The sequence below is a fragment of the Synchiropus splendidus genome, chromosome 7 (genome assembly GCF_027744825.2).
Source record: "Synchiropus splendidus isolate RoL2022-P1 chromosome 7, RoL_Sspl_1.0, whole genome shotgun sequence".
NCBI classification, from domain to species: Eukaryota; Metazoa; Chordata; class Actinopteri; order Syngnathiformes; family Callionymidae; genus Synchiropus; species Synchiropus splendidus.
Window position 1 is genome coordinate 12,906,320 of NC_071340.1, and position 26,641 is coordinate 12,932,960.

A 26,641-nucleotide genomic window follows, 5' to 3' on the forward strand; every position below is an offset into this window, starting at 1 on the left:
GGAAGTCATCAGGCGCTGATTACCGCCATAATGCCATGTCAAGCGCACTGAGTGTGTGTGTGTGTGTGTGTGTGTGTGTGTGTGCTGATAAAATGAAATCTGCCACGTCAACAATCCAAACCCTCAAAAGCAGCTCATACCACTAACTCTTTTCTCGGCCTCATGACAACTTAGTCAGGCGTGAGTCGACGCACACAGACTCACCCAGCGAGTCTAACTTCTCAAATCCCTGACAAAAACTTGTCAAATGGATGATCCTGAGTCGAGTCTTCACAGATCACCCACCTATCAATCACTCATGTTTTTTTTTTTTTTTTTCTATGAAACAGCTGTCTGAACAAAGCATGAAAAGACCTGGAGGTACCAACGCAGGAGAGCCACACTTGTCACCGTGTGCTGTGAGGACTGACTCGTCAATCATGTTTCGTTTTGTCCCGTGTCTGTCATGGTTTTAGCAGGTTCACACTGACTTGGGCTCCATGCAGAGAGGCGCCTGACTAAGGAATGTTCTCCCAGTTTACATGATGCACCTCTGTGACAAAGGCTGCCACTGAAGCTCGTGCAGATGCGCATCACCTAGTCCGAACTGTACTCGAGCTACTTGGTTACATGTAGGTCTAATTTCATTTCTCACCCCCCGAAAACTATAGCTTGGTTCTGAGGGCTGTCCAGTTTGAAGTGCCCTCCGATGACAAAGTGAGAGGTGAGAGAACTGCACTTCATGATGTCACGTGACATTAAGGACAACGTAAGCGTCATTAGTTGCTGTGTTGTGTGTTTTGTTAACTGTACATTGAGTGTTCCAGACGTTATGCAAATGGCATCTCCAGAGTTTTTTTCACCTCTTGTGTCGGTGCTGATAATCGTACTTTGTTTGGTGAACCAAAGGAGGAGAAGCTGTCAGAGGTATGTCGACATTAACGTTAGCCTGGATTGTTCAGTTTGTCGGACACATATGAGGAGAAAGTAAACAAACGGAAGAGTAGTCCGTGTTACTATAATGTCTCAACCATTGTTTTTAAGTAATGTCATTCAATTCATACTTTGGTATCCTCCAAATCTTAGGCACACAACACTTACTACTTCAATTGTTTGCACTGTCATTGTGAACTTAACACTTGTGTTTTTGTTGATCATGTTGTTTTTGTTATTCATGTTGTATTTTATACATAGTTCAATATCATATACGTCACAGCACAGGCTGCAGTATGCAGTGCATGAGGCAGCATTGGCAATAAATTTACCTTATCTTCTTTATCTTATCTTACCCTACCGTACCTTACCTTACCTTACCTTAAACGTACATTACATTACCTTACTAACCCCACCTTACCTTACCCTACCTTACCTTACTAACCCTACCTTACCTTACCCTACCTTACCTTAAACGTACCTTACCTTACCTTACCTTAAACGTACCTTACCTTACCTTACCTTATGCTACCTTACCTTACCTTACCTTACTAACCCCACCTTACCTTACCCTACCTTACCTTACTAACCCTACCTTACCTTACGCTACATTACCTTACCTTACCTTAAACGTACCTAACCCTACCTTACCTTACGCTACCTTACCTTATCTTACCTTAAATGTACCTTACCTTACCTTACCTTAAACGTACCTAACCCTACCTTACCTTACGCTACCTTACCTTATCTTACCTTAAACGTACCTTACCTTACCTTACGCTACCTTACCTTAAACGTACCTTACCTTACCTTACCTTACGCTACCTTACCGTAAACGTACCTTACCTTACCTTACCTTACTAACCCCACCTTACCTTACCCTACCTTACCTTACTAACCCTACCGTACCTTACCCTACCTTACCTTACCTTACCCTACCTTACCTTACTAACCCTACCTTACCTTACCCTACCTTACCTTACCTTACTAACCCTACCTTACCTTATCTTACCTTACTAACCCTACCTTACCTTACCCTACCTTACCTTACCTTACCTTAAACGTACTGTACCTTACCTTACCTTACCTTAATTTAAACGTACCTTACCTTACCCTACTTTACCTTACCTTAAACGTACCTTACAAAAATTAGTGATAGGGGGAGAATTGCGATTGGCCCTTGGTCAAGCTATCCTCCAGGTTGTGTAGAGGATTTCGAGTTTCTATCCCGTGGTCGGACTAAGCTGTTGACATGAACGTAGTCGGACTAACACACTAATTTGGTTCTGATGCAACCGTGTCTTCAGTTGTCGCCTTCCTTGTTTCCTTTCCTGCAGGGCTCTTTGCGTGTGCTGTGTTAGGATGGCAACACACGATGTAGACAAACCAATTAAATAAAGCTTAAACGGCCGAATTCTAATTAGCACGTCTGGGTGCTTGTGGAAGCCTCTTATGAGGCAGAATTTGATGAGCTTGAACTTTATTCAAATGATATTCTCAAAAATCAGATCTGCTCTTCAGTGGCCCTGAAAAAAAAATCCACTGTTTATCCATGTTTAATTGAGCTACTTGACAGTGGATGTGTGTGGCTCACAGAAGAGAGTGAGGCGGCGGTGGGTCTCACCCGCCGCTGCCCCGCTTGTCTTGTCGGAGAGGAACGCTAAGCAAGGTTATTAATAAGAGTTTAAACTCTCATTTAGCACGCAGAGACGGTGGTGGTCATGGCCCGTCTTCACTCCCTCTGAGGCTGAGTAATATAAAGTTCATAGCTCAGTACTTTAATAGATGTTTTAATATCGCCAATGAGCTTCAGAGAGCATGAAATTATCTTTGAGTGAAGAATTAAAGTCTTATTGATTGTCTGTGCGGGTCTCACTACGCTGCAGACGAGTCAGAGCATGATGCGCTGACTCGGGGAGAGAGAAAGGGGGAAAGAATTTTCGTAATTTTCGATACGCAGACATTTGAACCGTGGTTAATCACTTTGAGAGAAAACATAACACAACACAAACCCAAAACAGCTTCCATTAGCTAAATTAATAAGTGAACCAGACTCTGATCATTTTTCTCAGGTACTAAATGTTCCCCCTCGTAATTCGGCGTAACAAGAAATTGCAACTGCTTGTCCTAAATATTTAAATTGAACTTGTTAGCGTCTCTGCGAATTTGCCTGGAAGTCTTTGGACGGTCAAGCATTCATTCAGGAAAGTCTGAGCCACAACTCCAGACTGTCCTCTGTCCAGTTCTGAGTAAAGAAGCCTCACCTTTACGAGAAGCATTGCAACGTTACTCATTTAGAAGCCCCAGTTCTGACAGAAGTCACACTTTCAAACAGTTTTCCTGGTATCCACCTAAATATAGATCTTCAATTCTGCTCCGACTTTCATCCTTCATGTACGGGAGACCGCCTTTCTTCTATCTTCTCCTGCTCCCAGAGATACCCATTGCATTTTTATTAGTTTCACAGAGCAATAAACTCAGGTCTTGGTTTGGTTGGAGGTAGGAGGAAATTATTAGTTTCTCTCTAGGAAACACTCAGGTGAAATAAAGAAGGTCATGTATCTGGGCACTGAGCAACACATGCAATCCCGTCACAGTTTGTACATGGTTTTAAATAGCATTACACAACGTGATTCTCAGGAGCCTATATTATATATTATTTATTTCATATTATATAATTTTCCTTTTTATTGTTTTTTTATTTATTTATCTCAAGGTAAAGAGTACTTTTATCTTAAAAAGTGAAAAAAATATATATTTTGCTTTAAGAGTTTTCTATTCTTAGTTTTGTGTACATTATTACTGTTATTTAGTAGGTTTGTGTAATTAAATAAAAAATGACTTTTTGATGAGAAAAACAGAAAAGAAATCGACAAAAGTCAATATGTCTGACTTTAAAAAAATTGGCAAAACGCTAGCTTACCCCTACTTATCACTGTTTACATCCTCAGTTGTTCCCACATCGTGCCATTTTCTGGAGTTTTTTTTTTCCTTATCTCTACACTCTTTTAGTAGAGATTCCATCACAGTTTACTCTGCTTCCTCCTAAGTATCAGCGAGGCTTAACTGCAGCCTGCCTGTCTGTCTGTCTCTCAGCCTGAGAGACCACTTGTCTGCCATCTCCCATTCACATTGTCTCCATCGCATTACGTCCCTCAGTTAATCCCATGTTTAATAAGAGACCAGGAAGTCAATCAAAAAACACTTTTTCATTGTCAGTAAACACACACAAACAGAGTTGAAGTCGCACAAGAACATGCCACACACACACACACACACACACTTCAGAAGTAGAAACAGTTGCAGACGCGTAAACGAAAAAGCTTGTTTGGACTGACTGGAGTCAAAAGACAAAAAAGCTAATAAACTGGCCTGGCTCCAGAGGGTGAAAGGTCGAAGGTCAAGTGTTGGAGGGATCAGCACAATGACTAATGACGCACTCACACACTTAAGTTGTATACATACTAATCAAGTTAACGTATTGCCCCAGGTGCACAACGCAAGTGTCGATTTTTTTATGACAGGACATAAAATCTCACACCCAGAAAAGGTAAAAGGTCTTCTGCTTGATTTATTTATTTATTCAATTATTTGGTCTCCGCCCAGACACACCATCAGGTTAGTCATTTTTTGGACTGCATGTATATGTTTAGGTGCTGTAACATCTTATTATATGAACAACCTAAACATTGAAATAACATTTGGGAAATGACTTTACACTTGGGGATCAGTTACAGAAGGGAATTTGACAGAGCTGCAAAAGGTTTATTTATAAAGAAGGTGTATCACGCACCAAATTCATGAGCTAAACAAGTGTCAGAAATGTGACAGGTAACTGTGACAACTCCATATCACCTGTTGTGGAGTTCAATCCAGTTCAGCAGTGAGCTGAGCGCGCATTCAAAATGTGTTCGGAAGGAGGATAGGATAGGATGCTAATTTTTATGTTCTCCTGAGAACATGAGAACTGAACTTTTTTATTTAGCTTACATTTTCATAGTTTTAACAATATAAATCACAATTTTGAAAACAAAAAAGTCACTATTGTTGTCGAAACAAACATTATTTTAGCACAAACGTATATTTCTAGTAGCAATAAAAAAGGCTTTTCATGCTGTCTTTCTTTGCCAAAATACCAGACCCCTGAAAGGAATGACAATGGAAGCACGATATCAGAGCACAGACTGAAGAAAACTGAAGAGGGTTGGAGTTTTGTGGAGACACTCCTGATAGTATATTAGATTTCAAATAACATGTAATAAAAGGGATATGACTTTGAGATGAGATGTATTCAGATTGGGTGAGGTGAAAAAAAGACCAAAAATGCACTGTCTGGAAACAAAAAAAGGAGGATGGGGAGGGGGGTGGAGTCGAAATGAAGACAAAACGACAGGGAGGAGGAGGCAAGTTAGGGCAAAGTAAAGAGACAAGGTGACGAGAGAGGGGAAAAAAAGAGTCATGAGTGGGATGTTTGAAGATGAGCAATGTCCCTTGGTGACACTCGCTCCTGCTCTCCTTCGCCTCGGCTGCCAGAATAAATGAGGATGGAACAGAGAGATGGGAGCTAGGAATAGGAAAGCAGGGAAGAGGGTAAAGGAAGGGGTGGTTAGTAGGTCTGGCACCATGCTGTGACCCCATCAATCAGCAGGAGCGCAGACACACACACCCAGGCGCACAAGAGCGGGGCCCCTCCCCATTCGAGCACTAATGAGATATTTACACAGAGTTGTTGTGCACACCACGAGGCACGCACCACGGGGTGACGTACCAGAAGGTACAGCAGAACATAGACACCTAAAAGAAGAGGAGCTTTGGCCTTAAATGGAACATTTCGAACGCTCCCAGTTGTCCCCACAGCCGGCACGGAACACGCTGCAAGGCTGTCTTGTTTACCAGCTACATATGGAAACTGAAGTGAAATGAAACACCTCGCCCATATGTTTATAGTAGACTCAGATAGTCCAGTGAAAATCCCACTCCATTCTCCACCTGTTTAGACATCCATTTGTAAAAGTGGAGCAGCTGGCGGACGGCTTCTTCAGAGGGTGTCAAATTAAGTCAAGAAACAACGCTTGATCATGATGAATGCTCAAGTGATTTTTTTATTTTACACCGCAAAGACACACGTTCGGTGGCAGTTTGATCAAGCGCACTGTCGAAGGTGCACTGCCGACACAATGCAGCTACAACGCCGTGAAGCCATTGAAGTTGATTGCCTATTTCATTCACAATTAATTACCAAGTAATGAATGTTCATAACACGCTGCTTGTGCTCACTGATCAGACTGGAGTTTTTAACTGGCTTGTATGTAATTACACCTGTGCTTGAGCGTAAAATATGAGGCCGGATTCATTGCTAAAAAAACTAAAAAAAACAATTTTCTATTTGAACATCAGAAGAATATGTGAGCGAAAGTGCTCCAGAATGACTGAAACACATGAAAACAGACCCAATGAGACACACTTTCACATCAACAGCCTATTAATAAAAGCAAACAAGCCCATTAGCGCAGCGTGAGGATTCAACCGTGAGTGAAAAAAAAAAAAAACTGTACGAGGTAGCACTTAAACAACATGATGAAATCAAGATAAAATGTAAAGAGCTGCTTGTGAATGAACAGCTGAAACTAATAGAGATTAAAAATGCTGCAGTTAAGAAATGAAATCCTCCCCCAGGAGACAGAGGGGTAGTGAGTGAGTGAGCGTAGAAAATGCTATGCTGTAACATACTGTTCTCAGGATACAGGTTGATCCATCTTTCTCTTCCTTGTGTGCAGGAGCGTGAGCCAAGTGAACAAGTTCACTAATGTTCAGGTGGCTGGACAGCTCATATAGCAGTCTGAAATTCATAAGAACACTTCCCAGCTTGTGGTAAAATAATAATATAATAAAAAAAAGCATGATCAAACCAAATTATCATTTTAATTTTAGGTATTTCAGTCTTTCCCTAATATAGTTACTAAAACGTTGTGCATGTATGTCTCCTTCTTAAAACAAACATTTTCATTAGGGCTGCAACTAAAGATTATTTTTAACCTAAAGTGGCTTAAATCATCTCACTGTGATACTCAGAGAGCATACATTATTAAACAAGTATATTAAAATAATGACACATAATCCAGGAACATGTATTAACCCTGTGAAGCATGAAGCAGGATGTGTTCAGTGTAGCTCCCTAGTTCAGTTCTGGTGAAAAAAACAAATCAAATGTGATATTTTCTCGCTGCTTCTGAATAACAACCACTTCAGCAACACGACGCACAGATTTTGACGTCGACAAATTTTTGTTGCAGACGTTATCAATGACATCAACTAATCGTTGCAGCCCTAATTTTCATGAGGCTACATTCTTAAAACAGGGTAAAGACAACACACGCATCCACTCACACCAACAAATAAACAAAAACTCTGATAGAAAACTAAATCATTCTGCAAAAACAAAGAGTGACTTTGACAAATGAGTGCCCTCTATCTGGTACGGCAGTGTGCAGCAGAGAAACCTGCTGTGTTGGTGTGTGAGCAGCTGAGAGGGAGCGCAGGCTCCGCGGTGGATAGAAGCCCCCAGTCAGCAACATGACAAACCAATCTGGACGCCCGCAGCTACTTTGAAAAGCCGACCGCACACACGCATGCAAACATGAAGCTAATGTGATGTGTTTGACATTTCATTGTTCCGGGTTTATTGTTTGGGAATACTTTTGCATCTTCACATCCGGATGCACTTTCAGTGTCATTGATCAAACTGTTTGGCAGACAGTTGAGGCATGGCCAGCAAACTTTTTCCAGCCCGCTTTGGGAGAGAGCTAAACACTGTTCAGAAACCCAAACAGGAATAAAGGCGTGCAGTGGAATATGAATTTAGTCATCGAAAAATACACAATACAAAGATCCGCTGTAAAAATCCTGCACCACTGGATAAGCCTGTTTTTTTTTTTTAAGGTTGTTTCACTTATACACCTCTCACCTGTCACAGGGAGCAAAAGAAAAGTAGAAAATATCAGGACTTCTACAAGCAGATACGTTTGGGGGGCAGATTCAGGTGGTTTGGATACATGAAGAGGAGAGACAGAGCTGGAGAAACAATGTTTTAGATGGAGGTCCCAGGTAAACGTTACGTACGATACGTAGGGTTACTACTTTTTTAGGGCAGAAAGTTTGGTAAATTTCCATGGGACACTAAGTCTGGGAATTTTGGAAATATTCCATATTGGAAACATCACATGGGAATAAAGGAAATTATGGGGAACTTACTGTGAATATATTATAGCCAAGCATTAATATAAACAGACTGGAGCTGGGAGAACACACTTGTGACAGACGTTCGACATCAGACATCCTCCCACACAGACTCACAATCGGAGTGAAGTAACTGGTCAAAAGTGCAACTTGGAATAGTTTTCAAACCTGATACTGTTGCAGCAGAATGATGGAGTCTTGCTAGTCTGACCTAACAAACATGAACTGTCCTATCAGACCTTTAGTTACAATAGTAGTATAACAGTATTCACTGCCATGGTACTCTGTTTTTTTTAAATGTTGATCAACTAGCCACATTCAGGGACACTGCCACATCATCTTATCATGATGTAACAACATACAGAGCCATTTCAGTGAGAATGAAGAGGAGGGACACGCAAGCACATCCAACACTAGTGCAACAACAACTCCTAAATGAAACAGGACAGAACTATTCAAGTTTTGAGAATGAATCTAATGGCCATGCAATAAGCACAATAAAGTCTACAGCTCAATATGACATGAAAATTTTAGTTGATCATATTGAAAACAACATTGGGAATAATAATGTCCGTAAACAAGGTCATTCTTCTTTGCAAAAAAACTTTTCTTCCAAGACAAAGTTTGGGTGTTACTCCTAAGTAATTCCTATCTCAAACTGCAAAAAGCATAACTCAAGAAAAGCTTGGGTCATAAGAGGTTAAAACTAAATGCTGCACCATTAAAAAACACTTCCATTACAAGTTTTACACTTTACTTTACATCGTGTTTCCATGAAGAGATTTAATGCATGCTGGGCGGCGCATTCAAGGCCATATTTACAGCCCAATTTCGTAGTTATATAAGCAAGAAGGAGAGTCAACTAAGACTGAATATTTAATAATAAACACTTGATTGTTTATCCATTTGTCTGTGTTTTTTGCTTCCGTCAAACCTTCACATTGACGCTTAAAACTTTGGAGACCAAGTGTTTCACTGATCAAAGGTTGGTAATTCAAAATGATCTTGGCCTCCGTCTGAATCTATTACAGCTTTGTCATCACTCATTTCAGGCAGGTCCAGCTGATGGACCCTCTGCTTTTCCACAGTATATTAGAGCAAAGATCTAATCCATGACCTTGGGTCTCACTTTCTGGTCCTTCGGTCCACCATGTAAAATCCCTGCAGTAGTGAAGCCCTACCTCCAAAAGCCAGTGTGGTATCTTCGTGGCGGTGGGTGGGGCTTTGCATCAATGACTTCTTTTCTCTTTTTCCATTCAGGAAACTCTTTAATCAGGTTGTCTGTAGAGTCACATCTTAATGTAGCACTCGTACATAAAGGCCACGTTATACATACTTTTATTACCATAAAAAAATCTCAGCACTTCTTCCATTACCGAGGTTAACCTAGAAAAAAAGCTTTGAAAGCACAGTGATCTGTAAAGTTAAAAGCCTTAATGGATACTCGGAATCTCAAGGTGAATGAGAGACTGACTAGGAGAGCGAGGAAAACAGCAGTAAAAAAAAAAAGAAAATTGATGTTAAAGATGGATAGAGGGATGAGGAGCACCAGGAAAGGCTGAGTGACGGAGACACAGAGCAGAGAAGATTAACAGGGGATGCAAAATAACGCCGAAGCAGAGTGTGTCTCTGTCCTATAATTGTCACCTCTGCGTCTCGCCGTCTTGTTTTGGTGACTCACAATGGCGGTTATTGAGCTTTCACTTGGCCGACGAGGATTTCCACGTCATTGAGTGAGCACAGTAAATATCAATCAACAGGTCCAATAGGGTGGCGCTAATACATTCAATGACATGATCTGTGCGCCTTTTCTTTGATCAGGAAAGTTTGGAAATTCAAAGTGCCCTCCAGCCATGCACCCCACAAATAACGGATAAAGAATATGGCCGCCAAATAACCACCCAGTGTTCTCTAGAATTAGATAAATGAGAGAAAATATCTACTGGATTCTTTACTTGGAGTCAGGGACATCAGCAGGGTGAAAAATGTTGTGTCAAACCAGTTACTTCCATGAGTTTTTAATGGATTTTTAAGTCCCTGGTAAACATGAGAGAGAGGTGAACATCATTAAAGTTCACAGCCAGTTACCTCACTGGGCAGCCACACTGCCTACGGAGTGAGTTTCAAATCCCACAGAGGTTCAAGGGTGTACAAATGATTGTACCAAAAGAAGAAAAGAACATCACTGCGTTTCCAATATATAACCTGAAAAGGGTAAAATGGAAGAGAGGTTAAAAGGCAAGGCAAACAACTTCACAGAGGTCGCTCAGTAATATGAAAAAGGAAGGTCATTGGCCGCCAAGACAGTCTTTTGAAATGAATTGTGTCGACAGAAAATGGGATAAAAGAATGGCAGTGGAAAGGAAACGGGGTAAAAGAGACTCAGATGTAGGTCTTTCCAGGGGCAGCACACCGTCACAGCCCTAAGGTAGATGGAGGGCCAAGACCTTTATGAAAGGGCTTGTTGTCACAATCAGCTACACACTCACACACACATACGCAGACACTAGATTGAGTTGCTGAAAGGTCTCAAGGGCCAGGGGCTTGAAAGTTCATGTAATCTTGAAACAGCCGTGTGTGAGTCCGAGATCCCTCATGATGTGGGGACATATATCTATTTATCGCTTCATATTTCCGTTGAAGGTGGACTGATGTCCATATAAACAGCAGTCTTCCCTTTTGGGGCAACTAAACTCTCACTCTCTTATTTTTCATAATGGGAAATCACTGTAAAGCAGATTATAAATCATAAGTTTACGGACTATAAGTGTTTTTGTTAGTGTTGAGTTATCATCCAAAACCGAGAAGAATTGTGGTTCACAGTACAAGCTAGACAAATATAAGGGCAAGTTTTACTACATGCATATGAATACGAGAGTGACAAACCATCGAACTCGGACAACAGATCGAAGAGCTGGACACGGATAAAAGAGACTTCCAAGACATGTTAACTCATACTCCTTTCACAATGTGACTGCGTACTAACTCCACTTCAGCTGCGTTGCCTTTGCTGTAGCTACGGCCGAACAAAGCACACGCTGAAACAATAAAAGTGTTGCTTGAAGATCAAAATGACTCGGGTTCTGTCAGCCACACTGTCATAAGCGATATCAATCCATGGAATGTGTTGCTGGAATGGTACATAAACAGTTGGGTCTATCTTTTTCAGTAAGTCTCCCAAGGGAAGCTTGGGAATATAAAAGACAGAAATAACCACAAAAAAATAAGAAGAGGATACAAAACTTCTGAGAATAAAATGCAGAGGTTATTTGAGTAGTCTGATCCTTTCCAAATAAGCTTGAGCACAGAGAATGCAGGGTTTCCGCTGCATGCAAATGAGCACGCCGCACCGCCGCGGCTTAAATCGGAGCCGCCACACCTTCAGAGAATGATCTCACCCGATCAACCGTATTAAAAAGTGGAAACATTGAAACAAACGAATAACACACAGCCCATCATGGAGCTGGACATGAACATGACGGTTTTCTGCGTGTTTTTCACGGACAAATCTTGAAAGAATCATCATGACTGAAGTCCACTGCTAACAGAAATGAGGTGGCGCATTCCAGCCAGACATATGAAGAGATGGACCCCATGATGGCAGCTGCAGATTAGAGAGATATTTACTAGCGCTGCTTTTGTCACCAATTCAATGAATGTCAAACCTTTCCCCTCTGCTTCGTTGTTTCCCTATCACAGCATGATCGGTTGTGTTGCGTTACATTTTTCTTTTTCCTACCGGAAGCCTTTATTGTACATATAAATGTACACTGGATTCATTCTTAAAATATGAGTAGAATCTTTTGTTGCGCTCTGTTTTTTTCAGTAGTTGTTGTTACACTAGTCTTTTGTGTTTGTATGAGCTAGAGTTCCTTCCAGCATTTTCTCATTGAAATGGCTGTAATATTGTTGCATCACTACAAGACCATTGTGTCTCTAAATATGGCTGGTAGATCAACAAAAAATGGTGCAGAAGGGCAAAAATCTAACAAGTCAAACGGTGTTTCAGGTGATATGTTATATCACATTGGACCTTGTGACATTTTGTGCGACAACGTAGCACTGACAGGATGAATTCTTTGAGCCGGCTAAAGGGTTTTAAAACTTAAAAGCTGATTCTGGCACCCACAGCTTTAAAGCATTTATTTCAAGCAAAGTGTCAAACCCATAAGACAACTATGCATCCACACTGGGTTCAAGTCTGGGACGACGTCTCATTATTTTGGGTTTTCCAGATCATAAATCACCCATTGGTTATGTGATTCCTTGACACATTATCTTTCTATTTCGGGCCTTAATATTGCTGGAGGTGAAAATCAGATCAGAAAGTAGTAGAGTTTTATTGAGCTGCAGAAAAGATGTAGCACTAAATGATTCAATGCAGTTGTGGCCGATCAAACAAATGCTGTGTCAAGGACACTACGCACAACGTTTAGCATGTTCCTCTATGGAAGCATATCAAAGGATATGCTTTTCTCCTTATGAGATGGTAAAACATGCACCAAACATGGAGTAGACGCTGTATACAACCATTTGAAGATAAATACGTGCGGCGATGACAAACATTACGTCAATAGATAAGCGTGCAGCCATTTTGCTTCAGGGCAACAGACAATGTTTGACCACTATTCACCAGGGTCTAAAAGCTAGTAGAGGTGACGCCGCTGCCCCTTGTACCTCTAAATATTTCAACATTCCGGAGGGAAATCTCACCAAGTCTTTTAGTGCTACTATTTGTGTCTCTTATTCCCTTGTCCTTTTTTAGCCACAGTCCCTCTGGGATCTCAGTCTGATCCCCTGCAAGAAAAATCTCTCTGCTCTCCGACTCCTTTCACCTTTTTCTTACTTTCATATTGCTACTCAAATTTACTACACTTTTGACTCCAGTTTCCATACTCCACTCCAAGATATCCCAAAGTCCCACCTTGTTTTCAACACCGCCCAAAACCAATTACAATAATCAAATACATTGTTTTACATTCTAACGTCCGCCAACAGGCGCAAAAACTGATTTAAAAAAAAAAGAAATGGCTGCAGATGAAGTAAGCGTACTTCAGAGTGTGTCAGTATTGGCAGCTACATTGATTCGCCATTAGCAGAGAGTAGCGCAGGGTCAACCTTCTCAAAGATTCTGCTGATATACAGTGCCGGAGACACACATTTTTCAAAACCTGGATAAGAAGAATAATTTTCACAGAGACGAAAAAGGAGGGGGAAACTAAAATACGAAACGAAATCTAACACCAGCACTCCAATAAAATTCTTTTGGCAAAATCCCGCCCACCGATTTCTGTGTCTGGAGCAGTAGTTTTCAGACTTTAACACGTCCTGTGTGCGTTCAACACCTCTAACAACAGCTGTTCCCAGCCGTTTTATCAGCCCAATCCAGGTCCGGACCAGCAGATAAAATGCCGAGATAAGCAGCGTCCTGGGCATGTTGGTGCCTGCTCAGACTTAATGACAGCTGCCTTCTTGATCGGTCTGAAGCCCATTATGGTTCTAGGTAATTGCTTTGAGGCCAATTACCTCCGTTTGCACACCCGCTACCCTTTTTTTTCATTGTGTTGTGGCGCATGAAGTGCATGATTCTGTTGAGTCAAACACAGTGTGGTCTTCAGTGATAACATCGAGGCGCTGCTGCAGACATTTTACCTCTAATTTGGACACTCGCAGCGACCTTTCTCTCTGGAACACAAAGTTTTCTTTGGGTTTCAGGCTGCAGCAAGCAGGAAACTTATTGAAAGCCCAATTAAAGCGCTTTGGTTTCAGCGATCACAGTCGTCGCATGAAAGTGCTCATTATCTCGTGTGGTCTCATGAAGCCTGTGTCATTTACATCTATTCTGGCTGAGCTGGAGGGACGACGGCGGGCTGGAGACGCTGGGCTGAACACTGAGCTCCTATTCACAGAGCTGCCATCAAATAAGTTGGACATCAACTGAGCTTTTCGCTAAACTCCAAACTCTGCATCCAGTTCTGATTTTGAGCGAGGCGCCCGATGTAGTGGACCAGATCTAAATATGAAGTGGGTTTGTGTTTACTTTGCACCCTCACCACACACCCCTTAGATATACAAAAAGGTGTTTCTTTTGGCTAAAGACAGGATGTTTCTCTAAAACCTGATGAAAGAACTCACTCATTCCACTTCACTTGATACAGACAAGCACTTTCACGGGTGAAAGACACATTGTGGCTAATGTTTTTATGTCACACCATATAAACTAGTTCTTTGACCAAATCCCTTGAAAATATGGGCAGGACATTTCACACTTTATAATTTTAAAAGTCTGGAGTGAACTCCAGTCCAAACAATACCACACTTCAGACAAATGTGTCATTAAAAAGTCCCAATTGAAAGCTGTTTATTTCAGCTAAATCTCTTAGTCTCACTGGTCACTGAAGTCGCTCAAGATTTCTACTCTACTTTTTTGCTCAAACTGGATTGAAGCTTGATTGCTTGGATTGATCGAGTTTTGTTTCGGGGTTGGTAGATGATTGGACATGTCAGGAATACTGCAAAGCTCACAACGCTGGTGGCCTTGTGGTTAGCTCTCGGTACATTCACCCCAGCAGCATCGGTTTGGTTCCCCATCTTGATGCTATTTCTTGCCATGAATCAGCACAATTCTAGAATCATGGAGAGCTTTTACTGTCGCAGCTGTACGCCTCAAAAGACTTGGCTGCGCTTGGTGTTTGAACAGGACGTTATACTGTTTTTACATGTACTGATATGTTATAAGATATATTTGTGACATTGATCAAATATGCACAACTGCACAACTTAAAAAACAAATTCAGAACTTGGTGCAAACTTCTGCCAGCTCATGGGAAAAAGCTAGCGAGCGAGTGGTGCACATTTCGTCCGCCATCTGTGGTTAACTTCAGCTTGTGGTCGTCCATAAACATCCATTATCTTTGCGAGTCAGTGGGCTCATTCCGTCTTGGTTGAGGGGGGAATTAACGTGAAGCTGATTTGAATCGTAATGAGACTATAACTGAAAATGGATTTCCCATGCGGACACCGGTTTGAAACTCGTTGTTGAGGTGATATATAGAGAGTTAACCAGCTGGCGCCGCACCAGTCTTCAAACCCCGTCTGACTGAAAACTAAAAACGTACTCTTCAGGGAGATGTGTGTAAAAATGTAATTATACATGCGATTTTGTGGTAATGGCGACAAGTAAAATGAGACTGTTTAGTTTGTTGTATTTCTGACCAGCATCAAGGGTGTTAGCTTAGTTACTTGTTGCCCCAAGTAGCGCAGCAACCCCATTTAAGGATAAGGATACATTCATAACCATATAAATATGATATCAATGATATCTCAAGCAGCTTCACCTGAGTGTGCACAAATGTTTGGGTCTCTTAAGTAGAGTTAAAATTTTCGTGTCAATTTTGATGCCGATAAGCGCCAATATAAACCATGTAAATCCTCGACAGACGCGGAATCAAATTTTGCTTTACCACATCATTAATTAATCTTTTTTTTGCGGGGAGAAGAATGCGACAACTTTGTACTCCAAACACAACTTCTCCGACGACATTTTTTATTGAGTGCGCAGCCTTTTTAAGTGCATTCATGGATCCTCTGTTGAAGCTCCACTTCTCTCATGTAATTGTAAAGTGGTTTGGAAGATCTTTTGATGTTTGTCTCGCGGAGAATTTGCTGAGGCCTTTAACTGCTCGACAAAAGAGCTATTTCAAAACTATCGGGAGACAAGAGAGTGGAAGAGCAGACGTTATACTAGATGGTATTTATGAAACAAATTGAATACACTGATTATGTTGCTTGTTTGATTGCCTTTCTATTTTAAGATGCTTTTATAATAAGGGCAGCATGAAACAGTAAAACTTTTTTTGCTGCAGTGAAGAAAGCTTTATACATTTGTAGTCTGTGCGAAGCGACAGTATTAGAAAGTGAAGGCATACCAGACTGGCAACAATAGAAGAAGCAAAACAGACAAAATACTTGAGAGGGCGGCTCCATCGCCGTGGCGGTTTTCAAGGCTCACCACTTAAAATAAGCGAAACAATATGATCAAAAAATATTTCTTCATGAAAGGATCATGAATGAACACTTAAAATTGTTACACTTGAACTTGGGTTCAAACCGAGGACAACAAACTCTGATCCTCACTCAGGCCAAATAATAGAATGCCACCAGGTATTTTACTTTCTCTATTCAAGAAGTTAAAGTTACTATATACTTGTCTAGTCTTGGTGTACGAAAAAAAATATGCTCACTCTGACAATCGACACTATATATATATATATATATATATATATATATATATACATGTGGACACTCCAAACAACCCAAACAATAACTCAAAAACCATGAAAAAGTCAAGATACTACAATTTCAAGCGAAAAGATGTCAAGGCTATTGTGCTCTCCGGTAACCGAAAATGTAGTAAGTGAACCATCCAACTTTCAGTCTACTGGGATGATGTTTTCAAGTCTCAAATTCGATTAAAGATGGTTTCAACCAAAATACTTTGAAATACTAAATATTGTTTATATTGCATCAGTTTGACAATAGCACGATAAATCACAATGTTTTCACCTCATTTAAAGTAAAGGTCTTTTAATGTCTTGAAAATATTTGCATAACAAATTCAATTTTATAAGACTTTATAAGAAGCACATTTAGAATAGTGGAAACCGTGGCCATCGTGTAGCGGCAAACATCCCTGAACAAAAGCAAAAATCTCATGCAAGTCAACCAGAAACTTCAAGTTGAAATAGGGTGGATAATGTCTGATCAACAATCATGCGACAAGAAACAACTCCGCCTAAAAACAATTCCTAAAATAATTCAGTGATATTTAGTCAGAGATGTGAAGAGAATAATTGACTTTAAAGAAGTCCCCAGTGATGGCCAGCATAGACCCGTCTTTTGTAGTTGTGCCGCTCTTACATCAACTCAAACAGGTGGAGCACAAAAGAAACATCCAGCAATTACCAACAAGTCAAACTGAGCGAAAGCCCAGACAGCCTCCGAGTCGGCAGCAGTGGAGATCGTGCGGATGATGTAAAGGTCTGTAACAGATAAAGGAGGAACTCCTCTTTTGTTGGATCGAAATGAAAGAAAAATCATCAAAACCCTCTGATTTTATACGAGGTATAAATATTGATCTGCTGCAGCTCCTGGAGGCTGGGCAACTTTTATACCGTACTTTTTCAGTTCCCTTTCCTCCCACCTGTCTCAGACAGTATCTCTACTCCCGCCAGTTTGTACTGTGGGTAAAATGAAAAGGATCATCTAGTAATGGTCCCATTTAACTCAGGAGCCAGACGCCAGCTGAGCACTGTAGTGCCTTTGTTTTTGTGTCAAACTCAAGAACAGAACATATTTTACCTGAATATGTGGACACTCCAAGCAACCCAAACAATCGCCCAAAAACCAGGAAAAAGTCAAGATACTTCACAATTTCAAGCGAAAAGATTTCAAGGCTATTGTGCTCTCCGGTAACCAAAAATGTAATAAGTGAACCATCCAACTTTGAGTCTACTGGGATGATGTTTTCAAGTCTGAAATTCAATTAAAGATGGTTTCAACCAAGTGATTCAGCGAAATCTATGTAAATGCAAGTCAAGGCCCTTCACACCCAACATACATAAACATGAATATTCCACCAACAAAACAAAACGAAGAATCAAATGCAGGTCACATAAATGGAGGACAGAGAACAAAAATGTTGCAATAAACCACAGGGAAATTTGTAGTCTGGTGCCACAGCGCTTGAATGCATCATTGCACACATCCAGATGGCATTTGTAAAAAAAAAAAAAAAAACTTTCCAGGCAGCAGGAACAAGAGTTCAAAACTGAGGAAGTATCCAACGACACCAAAAATGCACTGAGTTCATGCTTCAGTATAAAAAAATTCTGACTACTATCTGGATCTGTAGGTTGGGATCTGAGAAGTTCTGTGCCTCTCCAGCCCTGCACAAACATCTGGTGTTGCACATGTCTGACACAGAGGCCACTGTCATGTATAGATGTGGCTGACACAACAAGAACGACAGCTGCTATCAACTTACGCTGTGGAGCTGGAAACTTTCTAAAACAATGGCAATAACATGCAGGAAAAGAGGCCTGGAAAAACATTCTTGAATCTTTTTTATTTTATCAGCACTTCCTGTTTTCCTTCCACAATGGATTTTATGTCATAAAATAACCTGGAACAGAGATAAATTAGAAGGCTATCTTGAAGATCAACGTAAAGCAGGGATGGGCAGTTCCATTATTCCAGGGGCCACATTACAGACTGTGACTGTTGTGAGGAGCACAGAAAAGAGGTGAAAAAATGTTCACATAAAAGACTAAGACAAAAGCTTGATCTTATGTTTGTTACATGTTACATTATAAAAAAAATTACCCAACTGGTTGTGTCTTAATTCATTTAAAACTAGATAAATTTAAAGGTCTTTGCTGTGTCTAATACTTTTCAAAAATTTTCAATTCTGATGTATTTTAAGGGACAAGAAATTCTCCAAAAATAGTCAACAAAAAAAAAAAAAAATAAACAAACACACAAGGAAGTTAAATGAACAAAAAATACAACAAAAATAAACATACAGACGTGGTCAGTTTTACGCTCTGAACTCCAGGAGGGCCACATCAATGCAGCACACATTTGGCCCTCGGGCCACACTTTGCCCAGGTCTGATCTAAAGACTTCAGAAGAACTGAAATATGACTATTTTTTTGCGCTGAACTCAGCATCTTTTCCTCAGGTGACTATTTTGAGCTTTGTTTCAAACACACTGCCTTCTTGGGTCAGAAAACAACACGTATCATATTAGGAAAATGTTTATAATTATATGACTAATATACATTAAAAATATATTTTATTCTGAAAAGCCTTTAATGAAACCCATTGACATTTGTGATGGCAACTTCGCCCACTCAATGTGTGAGTCCAGCTGTGTTTGCAAGGTAGGAAACTGCTTTTACTGGTAACTCCACCAAAGATTTTTAACTCCTGGAACAGTATGTGGCCAAAAAAATCCCCCACTTCCTGCACACAGCAGATCAACACACGCACAAAGTACAGCTATCCCATTATTCTTTCTTGGCTGACCCTGCGTACTTCTTTATTTCCAAACATTCCGATGTGGCGTATAAAACCAAACTACCCAGCTCATAAAGAAACATGCGCCCTGTTTAGTCACGTGTAAAATAGCAAACACCAAATTAAGTTTTAATTACGTTTAGGAAAACTCCATAGCTCTTTTACTTAGAGAAGATTCAAGAGCGCTGCCAATGGCTGCCACATTTAACACAGCATAAAATAGCAGGGAGCAAAAACGGCTTTGCTGGTTTGCGCAAAAGATTCAGATTTGGCTATAAAATAAGAAGTGAAAATGAATGGGTGTTCAGAGGAGACTTTCCTACAGGGCATTAGATATTTGCATTTCTCTGGTTAAGTGCGGTCGTAATGGATTTCTTGGTGGCTGCATGTTAGGAGCCATTACCTTGTCAGCCCTGATGTGATTCAACAGCTCGGATTGTGCGTTTAAGAGTGTGTTTCCGCACACCGTAATATAGATTACACTCCAACACTTTTACAACTCTGCGTGTCTGTGTGTGTGTGTGTATTCCCTGTATACTCTATTGGAGCGATTATCGTTTCAATCTGTAATGGGATCTATACGACGCACGTATAGCTATTATTTGAAGTATATGGTTACTGTCAATAGAAACCGATTGAGTTGAGGCAGGGCCTTCTCTCGAGTCAAAGCGGGTGAGGCTTTTCAGTATGTGTGTGTGTGTGTGTGTGTGTGCAGTGAGAAATGCACATTATCCAGGAGACATCATACAGCTCCAAACTTCCATTCTGCTCTTCATTGTATGCGACAAATGTCTCCCTAGAGCGGATAAATATTGCAGGACCATCTCGACAGAAAAGTGCTTTAGAAAATGTCAAAGAAAGAAGACGGAAATGATATCAATGTTATGGTTCTTTTTCAAATGCTGGAGGGATATTTTCCCTTGGAGTTATATTTTATAGCTGTAGAAAATAATACTTTTTTTTTTTTTTTAATTTGCAGTTTTGCCCTTCATGCTTACATAATTCAAAGATGTGGAGAGGAATTTGGTATCTTCATCGGTGTCCACCTGTCAGGTAGTAAAGTGGGGCAGTCGTAGTATTCATGGGTGCTTCTTTGTGTGTCGGAACAAGTGTGTAGTGTGAAGGCTGACTTGAAATGACAAGTTAACTGGAGGGTAGCTAATAGGGTTAAGTGTGTAGGAAGAGCTAACACAAGAGTCCGATGGAAGGATATTTCTTTTTACACAGGGTGAGTAGTCGGTGTCATTTGCCTACAGGAGGAGGTCAGTCACAGAGAGAGTGAGCGAGGAAAGCGCTGGTGGTGGGCTGAACTTCTCAGGGAAGACAAAATGAAGGAGAGGTGTGAACGAAGAAAAAAGCACAGAGTCTGACACGGTAAAATATACGAGCGAGTTAAGTGAGGTACCATGTCATTGTAATTTATCCGTACATTTGAAGGATCGTAATTTAGTTTCTGCACTGCAGCAGTGTTGAGATGATAAATAATTTTCTAGAGCATCAGTAGTACCAAAAGCTGAGCAAAGGAAAGGCAGGAATTTCAAAAAAAAAAAAAGTATTGTGACATTAAGTACAGGGCAGAAGGTCTGCATTAACAGGTCGGGCTGTGTTAAGACGATTGGAGACAAAGTCACTAGATGCTTGAGACACGAGGACGGGAGCGAAGGAAAACATGACAGATATTATAAAGAGAATCACCTGAAAGTTGCTCTATTTTGTTGTGTAAATAATCACATGATATGGATCTCCGTCACTGTGTTGAAGGGACCCATATCCAGCATCTTTTCAAACTACTACACAAGTGGCCTGCTCATCATTGTTCTTCCTTTTATATAAGACTCTTCTGAGAGGTTACTGCTATTATCGATGTGTAATATCCAAGAATGCTTGAACTGGTTGTCCACTTAGTTGAAGCCAATCCATCCTCATTCTATGGCATAATATACTGACAATCGTTCTTTACCTTGCTAATGCTGTTCCCTAATATATCCACCAGGGGGAGCAGCCCAGAGTCAAAAGTTTATGAAAAAAGACAAACTCCAAAACCAACATGGCAACTGTGAAACAAGTATTGATAATGTACCTTTTTGTTGGTGGTTTGTTGGTGGTGGGAGGCGGTGGTCAGTGAATCTTTAAAATATATCACTCGAATTTCTGCCATTGTTAAGTCTTCTGCGTGTTTCATTAGAGCGACATATCGGGTAGTAACAGCAACACCGCCTCCACAGTTTCTGGTGATACCTGCTCTGTTTGGTCAGTATCTGGAAGAGAGCACGGGCAGAGGGTTCCGTCCCTACATGGATCCATGCGTAACGCTCGGAAGCTCTCTTCAATGAATTACATTGGACGTCCGTTGCTATGTATAGCCCCTTGCGTGGCGTACGCACAGCAATATGAGCGTTTTTAAATAGCACACTATTAAGTGTAGAACCAAAGGAGAGGTGTCCTGTAGCTTTCCTAACCCCAACCTCTGTCTTTTTTACAGTCAATTGTAAATCAAATGTGCCAACACGCAACACTGAAGGCTGCCTTTGGCGTCAATATAGAACGCAAACGTCCACTTTCCCAACGTCGATATATTATGCCACAGGTGTGAGGATGCGTAGGTGCAAACATGAGCAAGACACCAAATATCCTCTTTGATTCCAAAAGACCTTCCACTCCAAGAGGACCTGCCTTGAATTTGAAGACATCAACGAAACTAATGTGTCACTTTGTTGTGTTATGGTTATGGCATACTCCAAGGCAAAGTTGCTCCAAGATAGCAGCAGTATCCCATCAGTTTCCTTCTGAGGACCAAAACCTCAGACCTCAAGGAGCACTTACCTCTTCTGTATCTGCTACAGAAAAACTACACAATGAGAGAATGTTATTACATTGCTATTAAACAGCGACAACAAAGAAGCATGTCACTGGAGAAGTGTGCTTTGCAAGTGTGACTGAGCTTATGGACAGCATCATCGCTCTCCTCCAGACTGACTTACAGTAAAATTGTTTTTGAGGAAGTGAGTTTGAGTGAAAATATTTCAAGAGCACAGCAGTACGCAGCAGAGGAAACGAGGGAGAAAATTGCTCTACGTCGGACTCATTTACTGGCATATGCCCTCGCGCTTAACCCGCAGTGTCCATCGCAGCACGGGTGCGATCATCGATGCACAAACATGAGTATTCATCTAAACCCATGATCTAAATTGGGCACATAGGGTGAAGCGACATTCCAGCAATGGCAACAGTATATGAGGAGCAAACCAAGAGAACAGAACAACCTGTCAGTTACCCTTTTATACACATCCTCTTCTCCCCCGTTCTCCGAATCCCAATCCATTTTCCTTCACTCAGCCATTTTCTCCTGGTGGAATCCTTTTAAAGTGCTCAGAAGAAGAGCAAATGTCCAAATCCACTTCTGAAATCCCCATGTGTGTTCTTGTCCCCATTTTCAAGTGGCGGTGTGCGAATGAAGGAGAGAGAAGTGGCTGCGTCGTGACAATGTGATTAAAAATATCCATCTAAAAAAGAACCATAGAGCGATAACATTATGACCGTGTTATGGCGAAAACCCAGGGAAAGTTACTCAACAGAAAAAGAAAAAAATCTAAAAATGCATTGAGGCAGCCAAATCACCAAAGAGTCTGAGCGACACCGTCGACCCCCACAATAACATTGTGATGCGAAACAAATCGTGGTTAATATTTTTCTCACTCAAACAAAACGTTCCCTGAAGATTAAGAACCTTGCAAGATTAGCAAACGGAAGGAATATAAGAAGTGTCACAATCGGAGATAAGCCACCCACTTCATTTATCTCTCCTCCAAGTCAGTGAGACACCAAACTTTAACATCCATTGAAAATAAAACTGCAAGTCACAGGCAGGGAGCTCCGGAGAGATAAAATGATCGAGCGGAGAACAACGCATGTGTGAAGTCAAGAGAGGTTAAGAGTGCAATGCTTCTCGCTTGGTTTAAATGATGAAGTTTAACTAAATAACTACCACGGCGTTCATCCCTCATTCGTTGCCGTATTTTCAGTCAATCCATGCTGAGTAGTTACACCCAACGTCTCTGTGAAGTCCAATATCCAACAGGGAACATTGAGATTCCAGGATAGCAGGAGAACCTCATGCGCTCCGAAGCATGAAGATGGCTTTTTTTTTTTACTTCACTACAGTTTGCTAAGCTTCAGGGGGAAAACCCTTGACAGCAATGAACTGTTGACTGTCTATATTACATCCGTTACCAGGCAACAGGAAAAAAAAAAAGTTCTGAAAAGTGCATTGAATGAAAAAGCAGTCGTGAATGGGATTATGATGTTAGAGAGATGGACATATGAGTAGGTGGATAGAACACCTTATTAGAGTCATTAATAGGCGCTAGAACATCATGGTACCATGCTTAGTATCTTATTCTAGTAGTAAAACATAAAAAATATAAGGCAATTAAAGACAAAACTTTGTCTTAGACGCGTTGTTTCCAGCCTCAATGTGAGAAATAGTGTCTTCTCAGGATGAGCCAAATGAGGCGCACCTATTGCTATTACATGAAGAATATAATGGACTTAGTTTTTATACACTGCAGATGCACTGTGGCACTGCAGCTACTGTATGTTTTGACAGTCTGATAAATGCTACAGTGCACATAGATGACTGGCTACTTCTTACTGAGGGCATGTGATCCACTGAAAACCTGTTAGATCCTGAATGACACAATGGGGACGCCTGCTTTCCAGGATCCCTAAATAATGTCATATTTTTTATCAGTGAACCAAATATCAAGTTAAAACATAGTTATTGTTTAGATTCACCGAGTCCTCAGTTTAGAATACACACTTCAGTCCGGTCGGTTTGGTGCTGCCTCTGCTTTAGTGGATGTTCCCCACGTCCTGGTCTAACTCCCACCTGTGTGTTATTCCTTTCTTCACATGGAGAAGGTCCCTAGGCTGCGTGCTCCTCACACTAGAGTCACCGGTTTCATACTAAACACAAACGAAAGCACATCACTGTGGTTTCTTAATTGTCCGATTACCCAGCACCAGTAGCCTGGAGGTTGACCTAGATCAGTGGAGGCAGATATCTGGAGGCAGATTTTCTTTCTTCACCGTCTTCTTAGCCTGTCCACTGTAAAAGGTTGACATCAGATAATGTGGGTCCCGGACAGTTGAGTTGTTTTTTTAAAGCACCCCAAGGGCTCCAACTTTTCACCAGATTGTTTTAAAGTCCATTCTGTGTGGGCACTGCAGACTGGAACTGCCCTTGGGGTGGGGTAACATTTCAAATGGCCAACTAAGTGCTGCCATATGAGCACTGGTGTGTGTCCTGAGTCCCATTTTTTCAGTGGCCTGGATGTGGGGGTCATGTTAAAGAAAGGCGAGACAACAAGAGGGAAAGAGAGCAGGATGAGGAGGAGGAGGAGGAGGAGGAGGTGGGGTGCAGGCCGCCGTCCCCTTTGGTAAACCTGTGGTTTGTGGCGGAGTGATCTCAGAGCGGCTGACATTCTTCCAAAGCATTCCTTCCTTTGCTGCAGCTCGCACTTAACAGTAATTTGGTGCGGAGTTCCCCAGCTGCGTCTCATCTTTACAGCTGGATTAGAACGAACTCATGGCCCAGCGATGAGAAAAGGTGTTGATGGCATGTAACAATTTAAGAGCATCAAAGGGTTCGGCATAATAGTCACCCGTCACTGGAAGCTACTGATGAAGTGAAGAGTATTAAACATCTATGTCCAACTAAATTGGACTCTTTTGCTACTCTGTTCGTACTGTACCGTACCGTACTGTACCTACAAATAATTTTTATAACACAAAAATAACGGTAATAATAATATACAATTCAAAATTTGAATCATGCCCAATGCTGACAGGTACTGTCTCCACCATTGTACAAAGTAGAGACCGCGAAGCATGGGAATAGTTTAGAGTGGGAAGGATTATATATATATATATATATATATATATATATATATATATATATATATAAATAAATTGATTCACATAAGGAATTTGTTTTCCTCAGGGGCCACATTCTTTCCTGAGGCTAACTCTAGTGACAGTTAAGGCAAAAGACAGTCGGACAGAGGAAGAATTTTCATTTTTAAAGTTTCATTTTATATTATTTTATTTAGGAAATTCTCAATGTGAATCATAAATAATAGATGCTCTTAAGAGGGGAATAGCTTGGCAATTGAAAACGAGAAATACTGGAGAAATACAGAACACGCAACATGTTATGTTTTGTACTGAAATACAGAACATGTAACATGTTATGTATTTATCGATAATATAACATGTATGAAAGATATGCAACAACGAATGACTGTTATTTACAATTCAAATTGTAACTGTACTTTTGCTCGGACCTCAGCAGGCGCGCATGTGGCCCCCAGGCCACACTTTGCCCAACTCTCTTCTACAAGTCCATTTTTGGCTGCTTTCTGATGTGCTTTATCTGGAAAGGCTGAAATTTCTTTCTACATCAAGTCTACTGAACACATTTTAGTCCGACACTTGAAACACAAGCGTGTCTGGATTTTGGGAGATTTTTTAAATCCGTTCGGCCCTCTGACTGTCAGTCAGCCGACAACATGCTGAAACAAGTAGATGTGAAACACAAACAAAATCAAAACAAGAACCAGTACTCTAATGTTTTATTCAGAGAGCAACACAAACCCCCCGCTGCCACATGTTTGCTTCATTTCCTTGCCTTTTATAATTGGCTGTCTGGCATGTCAATCAAGTGGCAAGACTCGGCTGTAAGTCAGAGCTGTGGAAGACAGTGCTGTGATGTTTGTGCATAGCAAATTCTACCTTTTCATTCGGTTTGCATATTAAAAACACGCTTGAAGGGATGCTGATCTCAAATAACGTCTATGTGAGGGAAAAAAAAAAAAGACTGAAGAGGATCATCCTGTCATCTCAGGCCCAAGACCAGAGTGACACATGGGGAACACAGTCGACAGTCAGGGGCAGTTTTGAAAAGGGAAAGAGGCAAAAAGTAAGGAGTAGCATCTAGATGGAGCTGAGTCTCAGATACGCTATTTAGAATGCTGAGTCTGTAAATGAGAGTTCAAGTTTTTTTTAAGCTACTCAGCTGTATAAGAAGAAGAGATAGTGGCAGACAGAAGCAGCTGAGATGAGAAAAGGAGTCAGGGAAATGAAGAAAAATGTCAAAGGAGAGAAGACAGTCAAACTAATTGGACCAGCACCGTCTGCCCATTCGAATCTTAAATGTGTCTCTTGCTTGGTCTCCACAGCTCGCACGACACGTGGAGGGAAACATTTGCATCTTTTCTGACTCAAACGGCAAATGACAGGCAAGCTGATCTTGTCAAGGACCCTTCAAATATATTCCTCAATACATGAAGTGAAGAAAGATGAAAACTTTTAGCATACACCAATAAGTACTGAAAAGTTTCGTTTGTTTCAGATC

At 41.0% G+C, this 26,641-nt stretch overlaps 1 protein-coding gene across 2 annotated transcripts in view; it reads right to left on the reverse strand.

Annotated features, from left to right (window-relative positions):
• The window catches only part of LOC128762215 (netrin receptor UNC5C-like), a 176,340-nt gene that overhangs the window by 122,203 nt on the left and 27,496 nt on the right, over positions 1–26,641 (reverse strand). The window lies entirely within an intron of this gene.